This window comes from Loxodonta africana, chromosome 18 (assembly GCF_030014295.1).
Source record: "Loxodonta africana isolate mLoxAfr1 chromosome 18, mLoxAfr1.hap2, whole genome shotgun sequence".
NCBI lineage: Eukaryota > Metazoa > Chordata > Mammalia > Proboscidea > Elephantidae > Loxodonta > Loxodonta africana.
Genome location: NC_087359.1, coordinates 34231539 through 34240723, shown reverse-complemented (window position 1 = coordinate 34240723; position 9185 = coordinate 34231539).

The following is a 9185-nucleotide window of genomic DNA, read 5'->3' as shown; positions in this document are numbered from 1 at the left end:
AGAGTAGAACTGCCCCATAGCATTTCCAAGGAGTGGCTGGTGGATTTGAACTGTGGAACTTTTGGTTAGCAGTCGTAACTCTCGACTGTACCACCAGGGTTTCCATTTTGAGCAAAGCAGTATTAAAATACAGTAATATCTGGAAGTGTGTCAGCTGAGACACCCGGGGACTCAGAGGGCCACAGAGCAAAGCTCAGAGACAGACTCGGGTCTTGGAGACAAGGTGGGCATGGACAGAGATGCAGCGGCGAGGTCAGTGGAGTCACATTTTGGGAAGCTGGAACCCTATTCTCAGCCCGGAGGCAGGCACTGACCTGAAGATCCTGTGACAGGGGGGCATGTGGCACTCGCTGAAGTTGCAGCAGCCACTTACAGGAAGGATGATTACCAAAACCAACCCTCCTGTGCCCATGCCTGGCTGGGTGACATTTGCAAACAGTGACAGTGTGGGAAGCAATCCTATGTATGTGGCTCCAAATACCCCCTGCTGTCTTGGCCGCCCAGGTTGTAGCAATGGTTCATGTATTCTGTATAGGCACACACAGGCAAACCTGCGCCCCCCAGGGCCCTCACATCGCCCCCAGGCCCCCCATCTTCCACAGTCTTTCCTTTCCAACTCACGTCTTGGAAACGTTCCCTGCCTGACTCATCTGCCTCTAACCAGCTCAGTTAGGGGGCTGCCCGGCTCCCTTTCTCAGGCTAAACTGTGTTAATTTCTACTTCCTTCCCAAATCTGTGTGTGCTTTCTGCTTCTGCTTCAGATTGGGGCTTCCTGAGGGTGGGGCCTGTGTCTCCCTCATCAGCCTGGAGACTTCCTGAGGGCAGGGCCTGTGTCTCCTTCATCAACCTAGAGATTTCCTGAGGGCAGGGCCTTTCCCTCAGATCTCTCCCTCAGACTGGGGGACAACAAGGCTAGGGCCTGGGTGAAGTGTGGCAGAGCTCATCTCTCCCTGAAGGACATATCCTGTGACCTTAGGCTCAGACCAACCAAGCGATGCCATGTTCTCAGAAGGACCTCCAGCCGTGGAGCCCACACCTGAGCAGTGGTCCCACGTAAGCTGTGTCTGTGATTATATGTGTGGGGACGGCCTGTGAATGGATCAGAGGGGCACGGCAATTGAGAGGACAAGCTCTGTATTGATTCACACCTGGGGTTGGATCTCAGCTCTGCCCCTTTCTGGTTGTGTAACCCGAGCTTCAGTTCCCTCATCTGTACGTCTGTAAAATGGGGGTGATAAATACAGTTCTTAAGTCAGCACATTGTAAGCACTGAATGATTTAATCTACATAAAACATTTCTCAGTGTCCTATAAAAGTCAGCTATTATTAATCAGTGAGTTCCTGGGTGGCACAGTTAAGTGCTCAACTACTAGCCAAAAGTTTGGCAGGTGGAAACCACTTAGAGGTACCTTGGAAAAAAGGCCTGGAGACCTGCTTCTGAAGGGTCACAGCCTTGGAAAAATCCTATGGCACAGTTTTACTCTGTACAGATGGGGTTGTCATGAGTCAAGATCGACTCAGCGGCAACTGGTTTGGTTTTTTTGGTTTTTTGCTCTTAATCAGCAGTGTATCTGTACTTTGAGGCTTGTGAGTGGAGTCATCTAGTCTGTCACCTTGTTGTCTGTCATAGTGTACCTGGTCACTATGAGTGTCTCTGTTATCCCATTGTTTATTGAGGTGAATCTGTGTCTTGACTCTGTGTGCATGTCATGGTTAGCTGTGTCACATTGTGGGTGTCACTGTGCTCATATCATGGGATGGGACTGCCAGTGAACATCTGAGACTTATTGTGGGTCTGACCCTTGTGTGGTCATAGGAGGTCACAGGTGATTTGAGGACTCCATCCTTGCTGTGGGTTGGTGTGGCTGGGGCTGCAGTACCAAAAATCGCCTCCAGGTGATCCAGCGAGCATCCAGTGGGAAGACAGAGGTTGAGACCCAGTATCCCAGTGGGCAGGGCAGACCTCCACTCCTCCACATTCATGGGGCAATTAAGCTGCCCCTCCGAACCAGGCCAGGCTTCAGTGCATCATGTCTGGGGTCCAGGACATGGCTCTGCCCACAGAGGGCACACTGGAGGGCTACTACCATCACCTCGTGAAAGGCCCCCCGGTGCTGCATGAAGCCCCCCACTAACATTCTATACCCTCTCACCTCCAGTGAGTGGTCACTAAACCTATCCTCCTGCCTTCACAAGTCTTCCCTCCACCCTCCCAGCAGGAAGGAGGGGGCAGGAAGAAAGTCCCAGGTGCAAGCGTTAGGTGGGGTGAGGGAGGGTCCAACCTACTGTGGGGATGAAGCTTCAGGGGAATGTGATTTTCCTGGCCATGCCATGGAGAGCTGCCTGCCCTGCCAGGGAGGGGACGGGGTATTTTGAAATCCCAAAGCAATTTATGACTTGCAGGCTAGGGACATGGCCCAAGAAAGCAGACAAATATCTGCCACACAGCTGATTAAACCATGGTGATATACAGCCTCTGGGCTCACAGGGCCCGCCAGGATTCCGGGGCAAAGTGTGTCCCCCCAGCCAGGCCGCTGGGCCTGCTGCAGTGTGCCCTGCCTGGGCCAGCTGTCCGCTCAGGAGCTACACTGCTCAAGCTAAGCCAGGGCTCCCAGCCAGAAATTTGGAGGGGTGGGCAATTATTAGGGTACACGCAGGTCTGTTCAATCCCTGTCTCGAGCATCAGCAAGGTCAGCACATCGCCCGCCGCCCCCCCTCCCCGCCCCGGCCCTGGACCCTATTCAGAGCCAGGATGACTCACCCTAGCTGAACCTACACTTGGACAGGACCTGGTCCACACACTCCCTTTAACAGTTGAGGAAACTGTGTCCCAAAGTAGGGGAGTGGACTTGCTTCAAAATACCACGGAAGTACAGTGCAAGAGCTGACTGATTCTAGAAGCTTCCCTGCCTCCCTCTTCACCACCCAGCCACCTAATCCACCTCCCCTTATAAATAACAACCCCATTTATTGAGTGCTTACTCTGTGCCAGTGCTTCACAAGCAGGATCTTTTAAACTTCACAACAACCCCAGGAGAGGGAACTATGATTAACCTGTTATCCCATGTCAGAGATTAGAAAACAGGCTTTGGGAGGTTTTGTGGTCAGACTTGAACCTATGTTTGTCTGACTCCAGAGCCAAAGTTCTTAGCAACTGCTGTATCCCACCTTCTCTTAAAGCCCAACAACCCCTGATTTGAACTGCTGGGATGGGGAGGAGCGGGTGGCGTGTGGGTGGAATTTACAGACTCAGAGAAGGGTTCCTGGAGGGGCCAGGTGCCAGGCAGGGAGGTAGCACATCCGGGGCAGGAAGAGTGGGGGGACCACAGCTAGAGAAGCTGGGAGGAAGGGGGGGGTGTGAAGAAAGGGAAAGGACAGGGTGAAAGTACAGAAAAGAAGCATGCATCTACCCATATGTCTGTCTGTCTGTGATTTACATAGGAAGGGGTTAAACCTCCCTCTCTTCTCCCTCTTTCCTGAGAGATGGGCTGAGGCTGCAGCAGGAAGGGTGAGAGTGAGACCCATGGGAGAGAGCCACACTTGAAGGCAGGCTCACACCAGAGCTGGAGTGCTGACGGAGGTGAGGGTTTCTGTCTGCCTGTCTTCCTGTGAGTCCATCAACACGGAGATAAGGTGGGGCAGGGCTCCCATGCCTCATCTCCGGCACTTCTGGCTGGGGAGCAAATGGACTTCAGAGCCCTGGGTCTTGAGAGGTCCTCAGGTACTGAAGCGGGGGAATTCCCTGCCCTGGCCACCCAGAGTGGGATGGAGAGATGGGGCTTGGAGTCCATCAAGCATAGAGTGGGAGGCTTGTTTCACCTGCAGCCTGGAGAAGGGGTCCTGAGGAAAAGGCTGCATCTCCCAAAGGGTTAATGGGAAGAGGAAGGTTCCAGGCCCTTCCCCAGCCTTTGGCAAGGCATGAAGGGCTCCCTCACCAAACCCTTAAAGAGCCCAATTATACCCTGGCATTTTCCCCCACATCTGCCAACAGCCACCCTCCTGTCTCCCCAGCACACTCTGTCCCCCGGCCAGGACCCCAGGCCCTGTCTCAGAGAAGGCATCCTGGCTGGCTGGCCAACCTGGGCCTGTCCCTGCCCCTCTGGGCTTCAGTTTCCAGGCTCTAAAGAAAGCGGGTTGGGCTTGGCTAATCCCTCGGGTCCTTTGCAGTGGCAACACAGAGCAGGTGCCTCTAAGGTGACAGTGGTGGGGTGGGTGGGGCGTCAAGCTGTACAGTGTCTGCCTCAAGAACAGGTCCCTGCCTTTCTCTCTACCACCCAGTGAGGAGGCCACCTCCCCTTTATAACAACCGCATTTATTGAGCGCTTACTATGTGCCAAGGAGTCCTGGTGGTGCAGTGGTTAAGTGCTCGGCAGGCAACCAACAAGTCAGCAATTCGAATACACTAGCCACTCCATGGGAGGAAGACATGGCAGTCTGCTTCCATAAAGATTTACAGCCTTGGAAACCCTATGGGGCAGTTCTGCCCTGTCCTATAGGGTCACTATGAGTCAGAATCGACGCTATGGCAATGGGTTTGATTTGTTTTTGTTTTGGTTCTGTGTGCCAGGTGCTTTACACGAAGGGTGTTTGAAGAAAAAGGCAGATGGGTGTGGAGAAAGAACAGCCAGGGCTGAGTGCCCATTACCTTGTGGACATTGCAGAAACACTGCCTCCATGAATCCTCATAACAACCCTGACGGGCTTTATAAATTTGGAAACTGAGGCTTAGAGCTGAGAAGAGATTTGCCCTGAAGTAGTTGAAGAAAGCCAGCTCTCCCCCATTCTATGATAAGGGCAAGGGGTTCAGATCCTGGTGGGCCCATCCCAGTCACTCACAGGGTCACGAGCAGGTGTGGGTTCCCACTTTTCCCCACTGACCCAGCTCCAGATGGAAGTGTCTGGGAGAAGAAAGACCTTGCACACTCTTGTCCCAGCACACTGTAAGCACTGCTGGGCCTTGTTGCTTCCTCAGTGCCCCAGAGGAGTCACCACTGAGCATTTTGGCCTCACTTCCCTATCAGCTCCCCACTACCCTCTCCCCAGCTGAGGAAGTAAGAACAGTGCACCTCAGTGTGTGGCCACCCACCCCAGTCATCCCATGGAGCTGGAGTCACCCAGGATCACAGCCTGAGACCCCACAGAGGAGCCAGAGACTCCACCTAGAGGAGTGGATGGCCTGAGTGGGGTCAGGCCAGGCCAATCTCCACTCAGCATGCTCCTGAGTGGCAGAGCAGGAGGCCCTGGGGTTTGGGCCACAGCTGGTCCAAGTGCCAGGGGCCAGGTGGGAGTTTCCAATGGGCAAGCCCAAGGCAGCCACATCTGTGTTTCCTTCTGCGGTGGTGACAGAGGAAGCCTGTCACCTTCTTCTGGAGACTTCTGGGTGCTAGGGATTTCAGAAGTGAGCGGGCCAAGAGGTGCTGAAAGTTAACACGTCAGCTCCAAAGAAGGGAGAGAGAGAGGGCATAGGAGGTGAGGGAGAGCGATGGTCCAGTGATAAGGTCACTGTCGCCAACTTCCCCTTCCCCAGTCTGCTCTGTCCTCTGGACCCTGTTGGTTGGGTGGTCCAGAGAACCTCATCCCCTTCTGACACCCCCAAAGATGGGGGCTGCCTCCCCTGGGCTGTGAGTCCCCCCCCTCCCCCGCAAAAGGCCCTCAAGCCTCCCTGAGGAAAGAAGTGCTTCTTGCTACCTAACCTGCATGTCTCCTTGCAGGACTCACAATGGCCACACAGAGCAGCTGCCTCTAAGGGGGTGGTGGGGGTTAGGGAGGGGTGTTAGCCTCCGTATCCCCTTTTCCTGTCCCTGCTGCTAGGCAAGCCCTAGGAAACCTGTCTTCTAGCCCTGATAGCTCAGCATGCAGGAGACCCCTGCCTCCTGCGCCCCTGACACAGCTCAGGATCCTTGCACAGCTCAGCCTGCTCCACTGCCTGCTCTCCCAGCCCAACATCCCATAGGACCAAGAGGGGTCATTCCTCCCAAACCCTACTCACTGTCTACAGGGGCCCCACCAGCCAGCACCCCCAAGTCAGGGCTGGGGCAATGAGTCCTAGGAGCCAGAGGGAGGAAGGTTAAGAGGTCCTGGGGCTGTTTGGGGGGTGAGGGGGGTAGCGGGAGGGTAAGGAAGACTGCTGCCTCCTTCTAAGGCCAGGAAGGTCCCACCTATTCCTCTGGGTGAATAGGAGGCATTCCGCTTGGAGTAGGGGGGTGAGGGGTGGGAGAGAGGTGGGAAAGCCTCCAATGACCGTGAATGATGGGGTGAGGGCAGAGGGGTGTGGCAGATGTGCTCTTTGCGGGCCTCAAAAAGACAAGACTCTTCCTTCCCCCACTCCTTCCATTCTATTCCACCTCTTGAGCTGATAGGGGTGGATTGCTTTTGGATTCTCTCAACTATTTAGGAAAAGAAGGTGGGCTACTTGGCCGAGCCCTGTCTCCAGAGAGAATGGTCCCCTCACTCGGGTGTGGAGGGGTGTCATCCTCCCTGCTCCTAATGAGATCTGGGAGTCCTTGCCATCACCTTTGCCGGCCTCCCTCCCGCCCCCCGCCCGCCCCGCCCAACATTAGTTTCCGCTCTGGTTCCCCAACTTCCCTATACACAAAGTGGGCCAGGGTCTTACAGAGACACCTACGCCCCCACCGCGCGCGGGCCCCCTCCCTTGGCTCGCCCTCGTCGCGCGCGCGGGCGGGGGATGTGGAGCCAGGCGTACGGTCTCGGGTCCGGCGCCCGCGCCTACCTGAGGAGCCCTCCGGACCCGCGGGGCCGCGTTGGGCTGCCCGTGGCGATTCGGAGTGGCGGCTCCCAGGGGTGCCTGGCTGGCGAGTCCCCGGCCCCGCACGTCCCGGGGCAGCCGCTGCAGCTCCCGAGCCCGCCCCTGGGCGGCCCGGCGCGAAGCAGGTGCCAGGAGCCGCGCCACCCGGAGCGGGGCCCAGGCCTGCCGCGGGCCGGGAGAGGGGCTGCGCCGTGGGAGTCCCGGGGGCTCCCCGGGCAGAAGGGCTGGGTCCATTGGTGAGGCTATTCTATACCCCTGGCCAGCCAGGCTCTGAGGACCAGTGGGTCCCCAGAGGTCCCAGGGTTTGGGGAAGGACCTAAACTGGCTACCAGCCACCGGTAAACTGTGATCTCCCTCCCACCATGTGTAAGCCGGCCTCTCTTCTCCGGACCTCAGGGAGAAGGAAGCTGACATTCACAGGGCACCCACTGGGTGCCAGGCAGGGATTGTATTCAATCCTCATAACCACTCCTCGCAGTGTGGATTGATCCCTATTTTACAGACCAGGAAGCAAAAGGTTGAGGATTTTAAGTAACTGGCCCAAAGTCACACAGGAAGTGAGCTGCAAACAGGAGACTCTAGATTGTTTGTTCCTAGGAGCTAGCTCTGGAGGTCAGGAGACTGCCAGAGGGCCTGCTAGAAGATGTCACCTACTGGAGTGTGTGCTAGGGGGGCCATCTACTGGTGTGTGGGGCTGAGGGGGGGTCATCTACAGGTGTGTGGGGCTGCGAAGGACATTTACTGGTGTGTGGGGCTTGGGGTCATTTATAGGTATGTAGGGGTAGGTGCACCAAAGTGGGGTAAGCCACCCAGCCAAGGCACGGGGTGTTGGCATGACCTCCTAAGAGCCCTGCCACCTCTCCGTTACTGGGGGAGGCAATACCGGCCTAAGAGGCTAAGAGCCAAAGAAAGGGGACAGAAATGGCTCTTGCATCCAAAGATGTCGATGGATCTCCCGCTACCTCGTGCTGGGTGTAGGCCTCTTGTGGGCCAGGCCATGCAGCGATGAAGTCCCTGGTGGGGAGCCCCAGTGAGGCTTCAAACATGGGGGCAGGGCTCTGGGCTACCATTCAGTCTTCCAGCATTTCTTCCTGTTCCTCCCACCCCTAAACTCACTCCTGCCTCTGGGCCTTTGTCCTGGCTGTTCCCTATGCCTAGAATGCTCCTCTGACCTTCACAGGGCTGTCTCTTTGTTGCTCAGGCCTCAGCTCAAATGCCACCTCCCCAGCCCTCTTCCCCCAGCTTCATTAGTCTTGGCCCAGGCCCCCGGGTTATTTCCCTCTTAGAGCATCTATCTCCCCAGTTGTAATTCTTTTGTTTGGGCATTTTTCTGTCTCCCCCATGAGGACAGAGCATTTATTTTCCAGATGTCCAAAGCTTCCAATGCAAAGCTTGATGCACACATATTTAAAAAAAAAAATATGTATATATATATATATAGTCATGGAGTTAATGCTGACTCACGGCGACCCCGTGTATGTCAGAGAACTGTGCTCCACAGGGTTTTCAATGACGGATTTTTTGGAAGTAGATCTCCAGGACTTTCTTCTGAGGCATGCCTGGATGCACTCAAACTTCCAACATTTCAGTTAGCAGCTAAGTGCATCAATCATTGGTAGCACCCAGGGACTCCACATACCTAATAGGTGCTCAATAAATAGTTGTTGAATGACTAAATGAATTCATTTCCACCTTAAAAGTAAAACCATGTTGAATCGTACACTTTAAATAGGTCAATTGTATGGTATGTGAATTATATCTCAATGAAGTAGCTACTCCCCACCCCTCCAAAAAAATAAATCCAGGGCAGGGACGACAGTCATGGGACACCATGTGTGCCTCGTCATCCCCACAGCACACCCCACCTCTAACTTGATCCGGTCACACCTCTGCTGTCCCAGTCCACATCCTGAGTCTGTCCATGGAAAACTGCAGTTGCTCAGACTTGGAAGGGATCTTAGAGGTCAACTTGTCCCTTTTGTAGCAGCCCTGACCAGTTACCCTCTGGCCTCTGCTTGAATACGCCAATGGCGGGGAGCTCACTGCCTCATGAGACAGCCTGTTCCATTGGTGGATAGTTCTCACAGCTAGAAAGTTGATCAATATAGGGGGCTAAACTGCTTTCCTGTGCTGCCCACCCTCTGGTCCGAGATCTGCTCCCTCGCGGTGCCGAAGAAGCACACATTGCCGTCCACAGCCAGCTAAACCCGCCTGGCAGGGGCTTCCTGAGAGGCCTCTTCTCCCCGCTAAAAAGCACGTTTTTCTCAACTTTTCTTCCCCTGACATGGTCTGCTCCTCCAGGAAGCCTTCAAAGATATGGATGCCCCTCCTACATGGGTCCCACACTGTACTTATCACACTGTGTTGAACTGTTGCCCCCAAATCCCTGCCCCAGCTCCCCAACTAGATGCAGCCCCCA